This window comes from Arachis hypogaea, chromosome 9, assembly GCF_003086295.3.
Source record: "Arachis hypogaea cultivar Tifrunner chromosome 9, arahy.Tifrunner.gnm2.J5K5, whole genome shotgun sequence".
Lineage (NCBI taxonomy): Eukaryota > Viridiplantae > Streptophyta > Magnoliopsida > Fabales > Fabaceae > Arachis > Arachis hypogaea.
The window spans coordinates 53,876,974-53,895,107 of NC_092044.1; the positions used below are offsets into that span (position 1 = coordinate 53,876,974).

At 39.2% G+C, this 18,134-nt stretch overlaps 2 non-coding genes across 2 annotated transcripts; one reads left to right on the top strand and one right to left on the bottom strand.

Annotated features, from left to right (window-relative positions):
- Positions 1–8,445: 8,445 nt before the first annotated feature.
- LOC112713804 (small nucleolar RNA R71) lies at positions 8,446–8,553 on the top strand. Its single transcript, XR_003158764.1, has one exon. It is a non-coding gene; the product is annotated as a small nucleolar RNA R71 (small nucleolar RNA).
- An 8,485-nt stretch (positions 8,554–17,038) lies between these two features.
- LOC112713884 (small nucleolar RNA R71) lies at positions 17,039–17,146 on the bottom strand. The gene has a single exon (XR_003158844.1). It is a non-coding gene; the product is annotated as a small nucleolar RNA R71 (small nucleolar RNA).
- Between the last annotated feature and the right edge of the window lie 988 nt (positions 17,147–18,134).

An 18,134-nucleotide genomic window follows, 5' to 3' on the forward strand; every position in this document is an offset into this window, starting at 1 on the left:
TCTGAATGGAGCATCATAGGTATCTTATATGATGGTCTGTCTGAACTGTCCAAGATGTCATTGGATAGTTCTGCTGGAGGCTCTCTTCATCCGAAGAAGACGCCTGCAGAAGCTTAAGAACTGATTGAAATGGTTGCAAATAACCAATTCATGCACACTTCTGAAAGGAATCCTATGAACAATGGGACAAATCAGAAGAAAGGAGTTCTTGAGATTGATACTCTGAATGCCATATTGGCTCAGAACAAAATATTGACTCAGCAAGTCAATATGATTTCTCAAAGTCTGTCTGGAATGCAAGCTACACCAGGCAGTACTAAGGACGCTTCATCTGAAGAAGAAGCTTATGATCCTGAGAACCCTTCAATGGAAGAGGTGAATTACATGGGAGAACCCTATGGAAACACCTATAATCCTTCATGGAGAAATCATCCAAATCTCTTATGGAAGGATCAACAGAGACCTCAACAAGGTTTCAACAACAATAATGGTGGAAGAAACAGGTTTAGCAATGGCAAGCCTTTTCCATCATCTTCTTAGCAACAGACAGAGAATTCTAAGCAGAGCCACTCTGACTTAGCAACCATGGTCTCTGATCTAATCAAAACCACTCAATGTTTCATGACTGAAACAAGGTCCTCCATTAGAAACTTGGAAGCACAAGTGGGTCAGCTGAGTAAGAAAATTACTGAACTCCCTCCTAGCACTATTCCAAGCAATACAGAAGAGAATCCAAAAGGAGAGTGCAAGGCCATTAACATGACCTACATGTCTGAATTTGGAGAGGAGGAAGAGGCAGTGAGCGCCACTGAGGAAGGCCTCAATGGACGTTCACTGGCCTCCAATGAGTTCCCTAATGAGGAACCATGGGAATCTGAGGCTCACACTGAGACCATAGAGATTCCATTGAATTTACTTCTACCATTCATGAGCTCTGATGAGTATTCTTCCTCTGAAGAGGATGAAGATGTCATTGAAGAGCAAGTTGCCAAGTACCTTAGAGCAATCATGAAGCTAAATGACAAGTTATTTGGTAATGAGACTTGGGAGAACGAACCTCCTTTGCTCACTAAAGAACTGGATGACTTGTCTAGGCAGAAATTACCTCAAAAGAGACAAGATCCTGGGAAGTTTTCAATATCTTGTACCATAGGCACCATGAACTTTAAGAAGGCTCTGTGTGACCTAGGGTCGAGCATAAATCTCATGCCCCTCTCTGTAATGGAGAAGCTAGGGATCTTTGAGGTGCAAGCTGCAAGAATCTCACTAGAGATGGCAGACAATTCAAGAAAACAAGCTTATGGACTTGTAGAGGATGTTCTGGAAAAGAATGAAGACCATTACATCCCTGCTGATTTCATAGTCCTAGAGACTGGGAAGTGCATGGATGAATCCATCATCCTTGGCAGACCCTTCCTAGCCACAGCAAAGGCTGTGATTGATGTTGACAGAGGAGAATTGATTATTCAAGTGAATGAAGAATCCCTTGTGTTTAAGGCTCAAGGATATCCCTCTGTAACCATAGAGAGGAAGCATGAAGAGCTTCTCTCAAAACAGAGCCAAACAGAGCCCCCACAGTCAAACTCTAAGTTTGGTGTTGGGAGGCCACAACCAACTTCTAAGTTTGGTGTTGAACCCCCACATTCAAACTCTAAGTTTGATGTTGGGAGGTTCCAACATTGCTCTGAGTATCTGTGAGGCTCCATGAGAGCCCACTGTCAAGCTACTGACATTAAAGAAGCGCTTGTTGGGAGGCAACCCAATGTTATATTTATCTATTTTTCCTTTGTTATTTTATGTTTTCTGTAGGTTGATGATCATGGGAAGTCACAAAATCAATTGAAAAAGCAAAAATTGAATGAAAAACAGAAAGAAAAACAGCACACCCTGGAGGAAGACCTTGCTGGCATTTAAACGCCAGTAAAGGCAGCAAATGGGCGTTTAACGCCCAGTCTGGCACCATTCTGGGCGTTTAACGCCAGAAAGGGGCACCAGACTGGCGTTAAACGCCAGGAAAGGGCAAGAAGCTGGTGTTAAACGCTAGAAATGGGCACCAGCTCGGCGTTTAACGCCAGAATTGGCACAGAGAGCATTTTGCTCGCCACTTAGTGCAGGGATGACTTTTCCTTGACACCTCAGGATCTGTGGACCCCACAGAATCCCCACCTACCCCACCACTCTCTCTCTCTTCTTCACCCATTCACCAATCACCTCAACACCTCTTCCCCCAAAACCCCTCACCTATCAAATCCCATCTTTCTCTTCACCACTCACATACACCCTTCATAAAACCTCACCTACCTCACCATTCAAATTCAAACCACTTTCCCTCCCAAACCCACCCATTCATAACCGAACCATACCACTCTCTCCACCCCTATACAAACCCATCTTCACTCCTTCATTTTCACACAACCTAAACACTATTTCTCCCCCTTTGGCCGAACCACAAAGCCATCTCCATCTCCTCTATTTCTTCTTCTTCTACTCTCTTCTTTCTTCTTTTGCTCAAGGACGAGCAAACCTTCTAAGTTTGGTGTGGTAAAAGCATTGCTTTTTGTTTTTCCATAACCATTTATGGCATCCAAGGCCGGAGAAACCTCTAGAAAGAGGAAAGGAAAGGCAAAAGCTTCCACCTCCGAGTCATGGGAGATGGAGAGATTCATCTCAAGGGTGCATCAAGACCACTTCTATGAAGTTGTGGCCTTAAAGAAGGTGATCCCCGAGGTCCCTTTCAAACTCAAAAAGAGTGAATATCCGGAGATCCGACATGAGATCCGAAGAAGAGGTTGGGAAGTTCTTACCAACCCCATTCAACAAGTCGGAATCTTAATGGTTCAAGAGTTCTATGCTAATGCATGGATCACCAAGAACCATGATCAAAGTGTGAACCCGGACCCAAAGAATTGGCTTACAATGGTTCGGGGGAAATACTTGGATTTTAGTCCAGAAAATGTAAGGTTGGCATTCAACTTGCCCATGATGCAAGGAGATGAACACCCTTACACTAGAAGGGTCAACTTTGATCAAAGGTTGGACCAAGTCCTCATAGACATCTGTGAAGAGGGCGCTCAATGGAAGAGAGATTCAAGAGGAAAGCCGATTCAACTGAGAAGGCATGACCTCAAGCCCGTGGCTAGGGGATGGTTGGAGTTTATCCAACGCTCGATCATTCCCACTAGCAACCGGTCTGAAGTTACTATAGACCGGGCCATTATGATTCATAGCATCATGATTGGAAAAGAAATAGAAGTTCATGAGGTTATAGCCCAAGAACTTTATAAGGTGGCGGACAAGTCCTCTACCTTGGCAAGGTTAGCCTTTCCTCATCTCATTTGTCACCTCTGTTATTCAGTTGGAGTTGACATAGAGGGAGACATCCTCATTGATGAGGACAAGCCAATCACTAAGAAAAGGATGGAGCAAACAAGAGATCCCACTCATCATGAAATCCCTGAGATGCCTCAAGGGATGCACTTTCCTCCACAAAACTATTGGGAGCAAATCAACACCTCCCTAGGAGAATTGAGTTCCAACATGGGACAACTAAGGGTGGAGCACCAAGAACATTCCATCCTCCTCCATGAAATTAGAGAAGATCAAAGAATCATGAGAGAGGAGCAACAAAGGCAAGGAAGAGACATTGAGGAGATCAAGCACTCCATAAGATCTTCAAGAGGAAGAACAAGCCGCCATCACTAAGGTGGACCCGTTCTTTAATCTCCTTGTTCTTTATTTTTCTGTTTTTCGAAAAATCATGCTTATGTTTAGCCATGTTTGTGTCTTATGATCATTAGTATCTTAGTGTCTATGCCTTAAAGTTATGAATGTCCTATGAATCCATCACCTTTCTTGAATGAAAAATGTTCTTAATTGAAAAAGAGAAGAATTGCATGAATTTTAAATTTTATAACAGATTAATTATTTTGATGTGGTGGCAATATTTTGGTTTCTGAATGTATGCTTGAACAGTGCATAAATATTTTAAATTTGTTGTTCATGAATGTTGGCTCTTGAAAGAATGATGAAAAAGGAGACATGTTACTGAGGATCTGAAAAATCATAAAAATGATTCTTGAAGCAAGAAAAAGCAGTGAATACAAAAAAAGGGGAAAGAGAAAAACGAAAAAAAAAGAGAGAAAAACGAAAAAAAAAAGAGAGAAAAGAAAAAAATAAAGTTGTGATCCAAAGCAAAAAGAGTGTGCTTAAGAACCCTGGACACCTCTAATTGGGGACTCTAGCAAAGCTGAGTCACAATCTGAAAAGGTTCACCCAGTTATGTGTTTTGTGGCATGTATGTATCCGGTGGTAATACTGGAAGACAGAGTGCTTTGGGCCACGGCCAAGACTCATAAAGTAGCTGTGTTCAAGAATCTTCATACTTAACTAGGAGAATCAATAACACTATCTGGATTCTGAGTTCCAATAGAAGCCAATCATTCTGAATTTCAAAGGATAGAGTGAGATGCCAAAACTATTCAGAGGCAAAAAGCTAAAGCCCCGCTCATCTAATTAATACTGATCTTCATAGATGTTTTTGGAGTTCATGGCATATTCTCTTCTTTTTATCTTATTTGATTTTCAGTTGCTTGGGGACAAGCAACAATTTAAGTTTGGTGTTGTGATGAGCGGATAATTTATACGCTTTTTGGCATTGTTTTTAGTATGTTTTTAGTATGTTTTAGTTAGTTTTTATTATATTTTTATTAGTTTTTAGTTAAAATTCACTTTTCTGGACTTTACTATGAGTTTGTGTGTTTTTCTGTGATTTCAGGTATTTTCTGGCTGAAATTGAGGGACCTGAGCAAAAATCTGATTCAGAGGCTGAAAAGGACTGCAGATGCTGTTGGATTCTGACCTCCCTGCACTCGAAGTAAATTTTCTGGAGCTACAAAAGCCCAATTTGCGCGCTCTCAAAGTCGTTGGATAGTAGACATCCTGGGCTTTCCAGCAATGTATAATAGTCTATACTTTGCTCGAGATTTGATGGCCCAAACTGGCATTCCAAATCAGCTCAAAACTATCCGGCGTTAAACGCCGGAACTGGCACAAGAATGGGAGTTAAACGCCCAAACTGGCACAAAAGCTGGCGTTTAACTCCAAGAGAAGTCTCTACACGAAAATGCTTCAATTCTTAGCCCAAGCACACACCAAGTGGGCCCGGAAGTGGATTTTTATGTCATTTACTCATCCTTGTAAACCCTAGGCTACTAGTTCTCTACAAATAGGACCTTTTGCTACTGTATTTTCATCTTTGGATCATTTTAGATCTTTTGATCATCTTTGGACGTCTAGTTCTTAGATCAGATCTTGGTTCTTCTGGTTTCCTCTCTGGGGCCGAAGCCAATGATCACTTTTATCACTTATGTATTTTCAACGGTAGAGTCTCTACACACCATAGATTAAGGTGTGGAGCTCTGCTGTACCTCGAGTATTAATGCAATTACTATTATTCTTCTATTCAATTCAGCTTATTCTTGTTCTAAGATATTCATTTGCACCCAAGAACATGATGAATGTGATGATTATGTGACACTCATCATCATTCTCACTTATGAACGAGTGCCTGACAATCACTTCTGTTCTACAAGCAAACAAGGCTTGAATGTTTATCTCTTGGATCCCTTGATCGGAATCTTCGTTGTATAAGCTAGAATTGATGGCGGCATTCAAGAGAATCCGGAAGGTCTAAACCTTGTCTGTGGTATTCTGAGTAGGATTCAAAGATTGAATGACTGTGACGAGCTTCAAACTCCTGAAGGCTGGGCGTAGTGACAGACGCAAAAGAATCACTGGATTCTATTCCAACCTGATTGAGAAGCGACAGATGATTAGCCGTGCCGTGACAGGATGCGTTGAACATTTTCACTGAGAGGACGGGATTGTAGCCACTGACAACGGTGATGCCCAACATACAGCTTGCCATGGAAAGGAGTAAGAAGGATTGGATGAAGACAGTAGGAAAGCAGAGAGACGGAAGGGACAAAGCATCTCCATACGCTTATCTGAAGTTCTCACCAATGAATTACATAAGTATCTCTATCTTTATGCCTTATTCGTATATCATCCATAACCATTTGAATCTGCCTGACTAAGATTTACAAGGTGACCATAGCTTGCTTCATACCAACAATCTCCGTTGGATCGACCCTTACTCGCGTAAGGTTTATTACTTGGACGACCCAGTGCACTTGCTGGTTAGTGGTGCGAAGTTGTGATAAAGAGTTGAGATTGCAATTGAGCGTACCATGTTGATGGCGCCATTGATGATCACAATTTCGTGCACCAGTGATCTTGTGGGGTTCACAGATCTTGAGGTGTCAAGGATTTCTCATCCCTGCATCTTTTAGGCGTGTAAAATGCCCTCTGTATGCAATCTTGGCATTTAATGCCAGACTGCAGCTTGTTTCTGGCATTAAACGCCCAAATGTAGCCTGTTTCCGGCGTTTAACGCCAGCTTGATGCTTGTTTCTGGCGTTAAACGCCAGCTTGGTGATTATTTCTGGCGTTAAACGCCAGACAGATGCTTGTTTATGGCGTTTAAATGCCAGACAACTTTTCCTCCAGGGTGTGCTTTTTCTTCTGCTTTTTTTATTCTGTTTTTAATTTTTGTAATTGTTTTGTGACTCTACATGATCATAAACCTAATAAAACATAAAAGAACAATAGAAATATAGATAAATAAAAATTGGGTTGCCTCCCAATAAGCGCTTCTTTAATGTCAATAGCTTGACAGTGAGCTCTCATGGAGCTTCACAAATGTTCAGATCATTGTTGAGACCTCCCAACACCAAACTTAGAGTTTGAATATGGGGGTTCAACACCAAACATAGAGTTTGGTTGTGGCCTCACAACACCAAACTTAGAGTTTTATTTTGGGGGCTTTGTTTGACTTTGTATTGAGAGAAGCTTTTCATGCTTCCTCTCCATGGTTGCAGAGGAAGATCTTTGAGCTTTAAACACAAGGTTGTCCCCATTCAATTGAAGGAATAGCTCTCCTCTATCAACATCAATCACAGCTCCTGCTGTGGCTAGGAAGGGTCTTCCAAGGATGATGCATTCATCCTCATCCTTCCCAGTGTCTAGGATTATGAAATCAGCAGGGATGTAAAGGCCTTTAACCTTCACTAACACGTCCTCTACCAATCGATAAGCTTGTTTTATTGACTTGTCTGCCATTTCTAATGAGATTCTTGCAGCTTGTACCTCAAAGATCCACAGTTTCTCCATTACAAAGAGTGGCATAAGATTTATACTTGACCCCAGGTCACACAGAGCCTTCTCAAACGTCATGGTGCCTATGGTACATGGTATTAAGAATTTACCAGGATCTTGTTTCTTTTGAGGTAAAGTTTGTTGAACCCATGTATTTAGTTCACTAATGAGCAAGAGAGGTTCATCTTCCCAAGTCTCATTACCAAATAACTTGGCATTCAGCTTCTTGATGGCTCCTAGATATTGAGCAACTTGCTCTTCAGTTACATCTTCATCCTCTTCAGAGGAAGAATAGTTCTCAGAGCTCATGAATGGCAGAAAGAAGTTTAATGGAATCTCTATGGTCTCTATATGAGCCTTAGATTCCTTTAGGTCCGCAATAGGGAACTCCTTTCTGTCTAGAGGACGTCCAATGAGGTCTTCCTCATTGGGATTCACGTCCTCCCCTTCCTCTTTGGATTCGGCCATTTTGATTATATGAATGGCCTTGCACTCTCTTTTTGGATTCTCTTCTGTATTGCTTGGGAGAGTTCTAGGAGGAGTTTCAGTGATTTTCTTACTCAGCTGACCCACATGTGCCTCCAAGTTTCTAATGGAGGACCTTGTTTCATTCATGAAACTTAAAGTGGTCTTAGATAGATCAGAGACTATGTTTGCTAAGGTAGAGGGGCTCTACTCAGAATTCTCTGTCTGTTGCTGAGAAGATGATGGAAAAGGCTTGCTATTGCTAAACCTATTTTTTCCACCATTATTAAAGCCTTATTAAGGCTTTTGTTGATCCTTCCATGAGAAATTTGGATGATTTCTCCATGAGGGATTATAGGTGTTTCCATAGGCTTCACCCATGTAATTCACCTCTGCCATTGCAGGGTTCTCAGGATCATAAGCTTCTTCTTCAGAAGATGCTTCTTTAGTACTGTTGGATGCATTTTGCAATCCATTCAGACTCGGGGATATCATATTGACTTGTTGGGTCAATATTTTGTTCTGGGCCAGTATGGCATTCAGAGCATCAATTTCAAGAACTCCCTTCTTCTGAGGTGTCCCATTATTCACAGGATTCCTCTCAGAGGTGTACATGAATTGGTTATTTGTAACCATGTCAATGAGTTCTTGAGCTTCAGCAGGCATTTTCTTTAGGTGAATGGATCCACCTGCAGAATGGTCCAGTGACATCTTAGAGAACTCAGATAGACCATCATAGAATATATCCAAAATGGTCCACTCTGAAAGCATGTCAGAAGGACACTTTTTGGTCAACTGCTTGTATCTTTCCCAAGCTTCATAGAAGAATTCACCATCTTTTTGCCTGAAGGTCTGAACATCTACTCTAAGCTTGCTCAGCTTTTGAGGAGGAAAGAACTTGGCCAAGAAAGCCGTGACCAGCTTATCCCAAGAGTCCAGGCTATCTTTAGGTTGTGAGTCCAACCATGTTCTAGCTCTAACTCTTACAGCAAAAGGAAAAAGTATGAGCCTGTAGACTTTAGGATCTACTCCATTAGTCTTAACAGTATCACAGATCTGCAAGAACTTAGTTAAAAACTGATAGGGATCTTTTGTTGGAAGTCCATAAAACTTGCAGTTCTATTGCATTAGAGCAACTAGTTGAGGCTTCAGCTCAAAATTGTTTGCTCCAATGGTAGGGATTAAGATGCTTCTTCCATAAAAATTGGAAGTAGGTGTAGTATAATCACCAAGCATCCTCCTTGCATTATTGTTGTTGTCATTATTTTCGGCTACCATCTCCTCTTCTTTTTCGAAAATTTTTGTAAGGTTTTATCTGGATTGTTTGTATTTTTGCTTCTCTTAGTTTCTTCTTCAAAGTCCTTTCAGGTTCAGGATCTGCTTCAACAAGAATGTTCTTGTCCTTGCTCCTGCTCATATGAAAAAGAAGGGAACAAAAAATAATAATAGGGATCCTCTTTACCACAGTAGAGAGATTCCTTTATGTGAGTAGAAGAAAATAAGAAAAAAATCCAAACACAGGTAGAGGGGAGAAGAGGGTTCGAATTTTGAGTAGAAGAGAAGTGTTAGTAGATAAATAAATAAATAGAAGAAGATGAGAGAGAGGTGTTTTCGAAAATTAACTAAAATAAAAGAAAAATATTTTTGTTTTTATTTTAAATTAAAGTTAAAATTCGAATTTATAAAAAGGAATAAAATTAAAATTTAAAACAATTAGTTAAACAAAAAGATTTTTGGAAAATGATGGAGGTGATTTTCGAAAATTAGAGAGAGGAAATTACTTATGTGATTTTGAAAAATATAAGAAATAGTAAAACAAACAAAAAGTCAATTAGTTAGTTGAAAAAGATTTGAAAATCAATTTTGAAAAGATAAGGAGTTAGAAAAGATTTTTGAAATTGATTTTGAAAAAAAAATATAGAAATAAGGTTACAAAAGAAAAATGAAAAAGATTTGATTTTTGAAAAAGTTTTGAAAAGATAAGATTTTTAAAATTGAAATCTTGACTTGACTAACAAGAAACAACTTATTTTAAAAATTTTTGACTAAGGCAACCCAATTTTTATTTATCTATATTTCTATTGTTCTTTTATGTTTTATTAGGTTTATGATCATGTGGAGTCACAAAACAATTACAAAAATTAAAAACAGAATAAAAAACAGCAAAAGAAAAAGAACACCCTGGGGGAAGAGCTGTCTGGCGTTTAAACGCCAGAAACAAGCATCTGTCTAGCGTTTAACGCCAGAAACAAGCACCAAGCTGGCGTTTAACGCCAGAAATAGGCTACATTTGGGTGTTTAATGCTAGAAACAAGCTGTAGTCTGGCGTTAAATGCCAGGATTGCATACAGAGGGCGTTTTACACGCCTAAAAGATGCAGGGATAAGAAATCCTTGACACCTCAAGATCTGTGGATCCCACAGGATCACCTCAGGATCTGTGGACCCCACAGGATCCCCACCTACCCCACTTCTCTCTTCTTCACACAATCCAATACCACTATACCCTTCACCAATCACCCTAATCTCTCTTCCCCATTACCCCTTCACCAATCACATCCATCCACTCTTCCCCATAAACCCTACCTACCTTCAAATTCAAAATTTCTTTCCCACCCAAACCCACCCTAAATGACTGAAGCCAAACCCCTCTCCTTCCACTATATAAACCCCTCCATCCTTCTTCATTTTCATACAACACTACCCTCTCTTCTCCCCCTTGGCCGAAACCCACACCTCTCTCCCTCTCCTCCATATCTTCTTCTTCTTCTTCTTCTATTCTTTCTTCTTTTGCTCAAGGGCGAGCAACATTCTAAGTTTGGTGTGGTAAAAGCATAGCTTTTTTGTTTTTCCATAACCATTGATGGAACCTAAGGCCAGAGAAAGCTCAAGAAAGAGGAAAGGGAAGGCAATTGCTTCCACCTCTGAGTCATGGGAGATGGAGAGATTCATCTCAAAAGCCCATCAAGACCACTTCTATGAAGTTGTGGCCAAGAAAAAGGTGATCCCTGAGGTCCCTGTTAAGCTCAAAAAGGGCGAATATTCAGAGATCCGACAAGAGATTAGAAGAAGAGGATGGGAAGTTCTCTCCAATCCCATTCAAAAAGTCGGAATCTTAACGGTTCAAGAGTTCTATGCAAACGCATGAATCACTAGGAACCATAATCAAAGCATGAACCCAAACCCAAGGAATTGGCTTACAATGGTTCGGGGGAAATGCTTAGATTTCAATCCGGAGAACGTAAGGTTGGCGTTCAACTTGCCTATGATGCAAGAAGACACACGCCCCTACACTAGAAGGGTCAACTTTGATCAAAGGTTGGACCAAGTCCTCATGGACATATGTGTGGAAGGAGCTCAATGGAAAAGAGACTCAAAAGGCAAGCCGATTCAATTGAGAAGACTAGACCTTAAGCCTGTGGCTAGAGGATAGTTGGAGTTCATCCAACGCTCCATCATCCCCACTTGCAACCGATCCAAAGTAACTGTGGATCGGGCCATCATGATCCATAGCATCATGATTGGAGAGGAAGTAGAAGTTCATGAAGTCATCTCTCTAGAACTCTACAAAGTAGCCGAAAAGCCCTCCACCTTGGCAAGGCTAGCTTTTCCTCATCTCATTTGCCATCTATGCAACTTAGCTAGAGTTGTCATAAAAGGAGACATCCTCATTGAAGAGGACAAGTGATAAGCGGATAATTTATACGCTTTTTGGCATTATTTTTAGGTAGTTTTTAGTATGATCTATGATGAGCGGATAATTTATACGCTTTTTGGCATTGTTTTTAGTATGCTTTTAGTATGTTTTAGTTAGTTTTTATTATATTCTTATTAGTTTTTATTTAAAATTTACTTTTCTGGACTTTACTATGAGTTTGTGTGTTTTTCTATGATTTCAGGTATTATCTGGCTGAAATTGATGGACCTGAGCAAAAATCTGATTCAGAGGCTGAAAAGGGCTGCAGATGCTGTTGGATTCTGACCTCCCTGTACTTGAAGTGGATTTTCTGGAGCTACAAAAGCCCAATTGGCGCGCTTTCAATTGCGTTAGAAAGTAGACATCTAGGGCTTTCCAGCAATATTTAATAGTTTATACTTTGCCCGAGATTTGATGGCCCAAACAGGCGTTCCAAGTCAGCTTCAGAATTCCCGGCGTTAAACGCCGGAACTGGCACAAAAGTGGGAGTTAAACGCCCAAACTGGCACAAAAGCTGGCGTTTAACTCCAAGAAAAGTCTCTACACATGGAAGCTTCAATGCTCAGCCCAAGCACACACCAAGTGGGCCCAGAAGTAGATTTTTACGTCATTTACTCATGTCTGTAAACCCTAGGCTACTAGTTCTCTATAAATAGGACCTTTTGCTATTGTATTTGAAGAATCTTTCAATCTTCGGATCATCTTTTGATCATGTTTTTATGATTGAACCCTCTTTGGGAGGCTGGCCATTCGGCCATGCCTAGACCTTGTTCTTATGTATTTTCAACGGTAGAGTTTTTACACACCATAGATTAAGGTGTGGAGCTCTGCTGTACCTCGAGTATTAATGATATTACTATTGTTCTTCTATTCAATTCAGCTTATTCTTATTCTAAGATATCACTTGTTCCTCAACTTGATGAATGTGATGATCCGTGACACTCATCATCATTCTCACCTATGAACGTGTGCCTGACAGCCACCTCCGTTCTACCTTAGATTGGGTGGATATCTCTTGGATTCCTTAATCAGAATCTTCGTGGTATAAGCTAGAATCCATTGGCGGCCATTCTTGAGAATCCGGAAGGTCTAAACCTTGTCTGTGGTATTCTGAGTAGGATTCAGGGATTGAATGTCTGTGACGAGCTTCAAACTCGCGATTGTGGGGCGTTAGTGACAGACGCAAAAGAATCACTGGATTCTATTCCGACATGATCGAGAACCGACAGATGAATAGCCGTGCTGTGACAGAGCGCGTTGAACATTTTCACTGAGAGGACGGGACTGTAGCCATTGACAACGGTGATGCCCAACATATAGCTTGCCATGGAAAGGAGTAAGAAGGATTGGATGAAGACAGTAGGAAAGCAGAGAGACGGAAGGGACAAAGCATCTCCATACGCTTATCTGAAATTCTCACCAATGAATTACATAAGTATCTCTATCTTTATTTTATGTTTTATTCATCTTTTAATCATTAATCCTCCATAACCATTTGAATCTGCCTGACTAAGATTTACAAGATGACCATAGCTTGCTTCATACCAACAATCTCCGTGGGATCGACCCTTAGTCGCATAAGGTTTATTACTTGGACGACCCAATGCACTTGCTGGTTAGTTGTGCGAAGTTGTGATAAAGAGTTGAGATTGCAATTGAGCGTACCATGTTGATGGCGCCATTGATGATCACAATTTCGTGCACCAATCTAGTTACTTTTAGGGATGTTTTCATTAGTTTTTATGCTAAATTCACATTTTTGGACTTTACTATGAGTTTGTGTATTTTTCTGTGATTTCAGGTATTTTCTGGCTGAAATTGAGGGACCTGACCAAAACTCTGATAAAAGGCTGACAAAGGACTGATGATGCTGTTGGAATCTGACCTCCCTGCACTCGAAATGGATTTTCTGGAGCTACAGAACTCTAAATGGCGCGCTCTCAACGGTGTTGGAAAGTAGACATCCAGAGCTTTCCATAAATATATAATAGTCCATACTTTGTTTGAGATTTGATGACGTAAACTGGCGCTCAACGCCAGCTCCATGCTGCATTCTGGATTCAAACGCCAGAAACACGTCACGAACCAGAGTTGAACGCCAAAAACACGTTACAACTTGGCATTCAACTCCAAAAGAAGCCTCAGCTCGTGTAAAGATCAAGCTCATCCCAAACACACACCAAGTGGGCCCCGGAAGTGGATTTATGCATCAATTACTTACTTTTGTAAACCCTAGTAGCTAGTTTAGTATAAATAGAACTTTTTACTAGTGTATTAGACGTCTTTTGACCGATCCTGGGTCTTTGATTGTATTTTTCAATCCTTTGACCACGTTTGGGGGCTGGCCTCTCGGCCATGCTTGAACCTTCATCACTTATGTATTTTCAAAGGTGGAGTTTCTACACACCATAGATTAACGGTATGGAGCTCTGCTGTACCTCAAGTTTTAATGCAATTACTACTGTTTTCCATTCAATTCCGCTTATTATTATTCTAAGATATTCTTTGCACTTCAACATGATAAATGTGATGATCCGTGACACTCATCATCATTCTCACCTATGAACGCGTGACTGACAACCACTTCCGTTCTACTTTAGACCAGGCGCATATCTCTTGGATTCCTTAATCAGAATCTTCGTGGTATAAGCTAGATTGATGGCGGCATTCAAGAGAATTTGGAAAGTCTAAACCTTGTCTGTGGTATTCTGAGTAGGATTCAGGGATTGAATGACTGTGACGAGCTTCAAACTCGCGATTGTTGGGCGTGATGACAAACGTAAAAGAATCAAGGATTCTATTCCAACATGATCGAGAACCGACAGATGATTAGCCGTGCCGTGACAGAGCATTTGGACCTTTTTCACTGAGAGGATGGGATGTAGCCATTGACAACGGTGATGCCCTACATACATCTTGCCATGGAAAGGAATAAGAAGGATTGAAGGAAGGCAGTAGGAAAGCAGAGATCCAACAGGGACAAGCATCTCTATACACTTATCTGAAATTCCCACCTTTGAATTACATGAGTAACTCTATCTTTATTTTATGTTTATTATTTATTATTATTCAAAAATCCATAACCATCTATTATCCGCCTGACTGAGATTTACAAGGTGACCATAGCTTGCTTCATACCAACAATCTCCGTGGGATCGACCCTTACTCACGTAAGGTATTACTTGGATGACCCAGTGCACTTGCTGGTTAGTTGTGCGGAGTTGTGACTAAGTATGATTCACGTTTGAGAGCGCTACCAAGTTTTTGGCGCCATTGTTGATGATCACAATTTCGTGCACCTAGTTTTTGGCGCCGTTGCCGGGGATTGTTCGAGTTTGGATAACTGACGGTTCATCTTGTTGCTCAGATTAGGTAATTTTCTTTTTATTTTTCTTTTCAAAAAGTTTTCAAAAATATTTTTCAAAATATTTTTCTTTGTTTTCGAAAAATTAGTCAAAATTGTTAAGAATGAATTCTAGTGTTCCATAAAGTATGTTGAAGCTTGGCTGGTTGTAAAGCCATGTCTAACTCAATTGGATTGAGGCTTCAAAACCATCAGCATAGAGGCAAGTTAATTGGAATATCAGTTGTTACATGCCTGATTTATATCTTTTAAAGTTGGCTGGCTATTAAGCCATGCCCAACGCTTGGATTGGAGCTTTAGGCTAATATTGAAAGATTCCTGGAATTCTTACTAATTTCTTATTTTCTTTTTTCCTATATGTTTTTTGAAAAAATTAAAAGAAAATCCAAAAAAAATCATAAAATAAAAAAAAACCAAAAATATTGTGTTTCTTGTTTGAGTCTTGAGTCAATTTTTAAGTTTGGTGTCAATTGTATTTTTTTAAAAATTTATGCATTATTTTTCGAAAATTTATGCATTCATGGTGTTCTTCATGATCTTCAAGTTGTTCTTGGTAAGTCTTCTTGTTTGATCTTGATGTTTTCTTGTTTTGTGTCTTTTGTTATTTTTCATATGCATTTTTCGTTTGTTAGTGTCCAAGCATTAAAGAATTCTAAGTTTGGTGTCTTGCACGTTTTCTTTGCATAAAAAATTTTTCAAAAATATGTTCTTGATGTTCATCATGATCTTCAAAGTGTTCTTGGTGTTCATCTTAACATTCATAGTGTTCTTGCATGCATAATGTGTTTTGATCCAAAATTTTCATGTTTTGGGTCATAATTGTGTTTTTCTCACTCATCATTAAAAATTCAAAAATAAAAAAATATCTTTTCCTTTTTTCTCTCAAAATTTCAAAAATTTGGGTTGACTTAGTCAAAATTTTTAAAATAAGTTGTTTCTTGTTAGTCAAGTCAAAATTTTCAATTTTAAAAATCCTATCTTTTCAAAACTTTTTCAAAAATCAAATCTTTTTCATTTTTATCTTCTGATTTTCGAAAATTCTTTAAAACATTTTTCAAAAATATTTTTCTTAATTTTATCTTTATTTTCGAAAATTATGCTAACAATTAATGTGATTGGTTCAAAAATTTGAAGTTGTTACTTTCTTGTTAAGAAAGGTTCAATCTTTAAATTCTAGAATTTTATCTTTTAGTTTCTTGTTAGTTACGTAATTAATTTTAATTTTAAAAATTAAATCTATCTTATCTTATCTTTTATATCATATCTTTTTTAAAATTTTATCTTTTTCAAAAATTTGATTTTAAAATATCTTTTCTAACTTCTTATCTTCGATTTTCAAATCTTTTTCAACTAAGTATTTGACTTTTTGTTTGTTTCTTATCTTTTTCAAAACCACCTAACAATTTTTCTCTCTCTAATTTTCGAAAATACCTCCCTCTTTTTCAAAAATTCTTTTTTAATTAATTAATTGTTTTAAAATTTAATTTTAATTTTATTTCTTATCTTTATTTTCGAAAATCATTTAACTCCTTTTCAAAAATTTAATTTCGAAAATTTCTCCCTCTCTCATCTTTTCCTATTTATTTATTTATTTACTAACACCTCTCTTCACTTCTCTTCATCTTAAATCACTGCCTCTATCCTTACCCGTACATTTGGATTCTCCTTTCTTTATCCCCTTTCTTCTTCTACTAATAATAAGGAATCTCTTTACTGTGACATAGAGGATTCCTCTTCTTTTTCTGTTCTCTTCTCTTTCATATGAGCAGGAACAAGGAAAAAGGTATTCTTGTTAAAGCTGATCCAGAACCTGAAAGGACTCTGAAGAGGAAACTAAGAGAAGCTAAATTACAACAATCTAGAGACAACCTTGCTGAAATTTTCGAACAAGAAAAGGAAATGGCAGCCGAACCTAACAACAATAATGCAAGAAGGATGCTTGGTGATTATACCACACCTACGTCCAAGTTTGATGGAAAAAGCATCTCAATTCCTACCATAGGAGCAAACAATTTTGAGCTGAAACCGCAATTAGTTGCTCTAATGCAACAAAACTGCAAGTTTCAAGGACTTCCATCAGAAGATCCCTACCAGTTCTTAACTGAGTTCTTACAGATCTGTGAGACTGTGAAGACTAATGGAGTAGATCCTGAAGTCTACAGGCTCATGCTTTTCCCTTTTGCTGTAAGAGACAGAGCTAGAACATGGTTGGACTCTCAACCTAAAGATAGCCTGGACTCCTGGGATAAGCTGGTCACGGCCTTCTTGGCTAAGTTCTTTCCTCCTCAAAAGCTGAGCAAACTTAGAGTGGATGTTCAGACCTTCAAACAAAAAGATGGTGAATCCCTCTATGAAGCTTGGGAAAGATACAAGCAGATGACCAAAAGATGTCCTTCTGACATGTTTTCAGAATGGACTATGATAGATATATTCTATTATGGTCTATCTGAATTCTCTAAGATGTCATTGGACCATTCTGCAGGTGGATCCATTCACCTAAAAAAATGCCTGCAGAAGCTCAAGAACTTATTGACATGGTTGCAAATAACCAGTTCATGTACACTTCTGAGAGGAATTTCGTGAATAATGGGACGCCTCAACGGAAGGGAGTTCTTGAAATTGATGCTCTGAATGCCATATTGGCTCAGAACAAAATGTTGACTCATCAAGTCAACATGATTTATCAAAGTCTGAATGGATGGCAAAATGCATCCAACAGTACTAAAGAGGCATCTTCTGAAGAAGAAGCTTATGATCCTGAAAACCCTGCAATGGCAGAGCTAAATTACATGGGTGAACCTTATGGAAACACCTATAATTCATCATGGAGAAATCATCTGAATTTCTCATGGAAGGATCAACAAAAGCCTCAACAAGGCTTTAATAATTGTGGAAGAAATAGGCTCAGCAATATCAAGCCTTACCCATCATCTTCTCAGCAACAGACAGAGAATTATGAACAGAATACATCTAACTTAGCAAATTTAGTCTCTGATCTGTCTAAGGCCACTTTAATTTTCATAAATGAAACAAGGTCCTCCATCAGAAATTTGGAGGCATAAGTGGGCCAGCTGAGTAAGAAAGTTACTGAAACCCCTCCTAGTACTCTCCAAAGCAATACTAAAGAGAATCCAAAGAGAGAGTGCAAGGCCATTGATATAGTCAATATGGCCGAACCTAGAGAGGAAGGAGAGGATGTGAATCCCAATGAGGAAGACCTCATGGGACGTCTCTCAAGCAAGAAGGAGTTCCCTATTGAGGACCCACGGAAATCTGAGGCCCATATAGAGACAAGATCCTGGCAAATTCGTAATACCCTGTACCATAGGCACCATGACCTTTGAGAAAGCTCTGTGTGACCTAGGGTCAGGCATAAATCTTATGCCACTCTCTG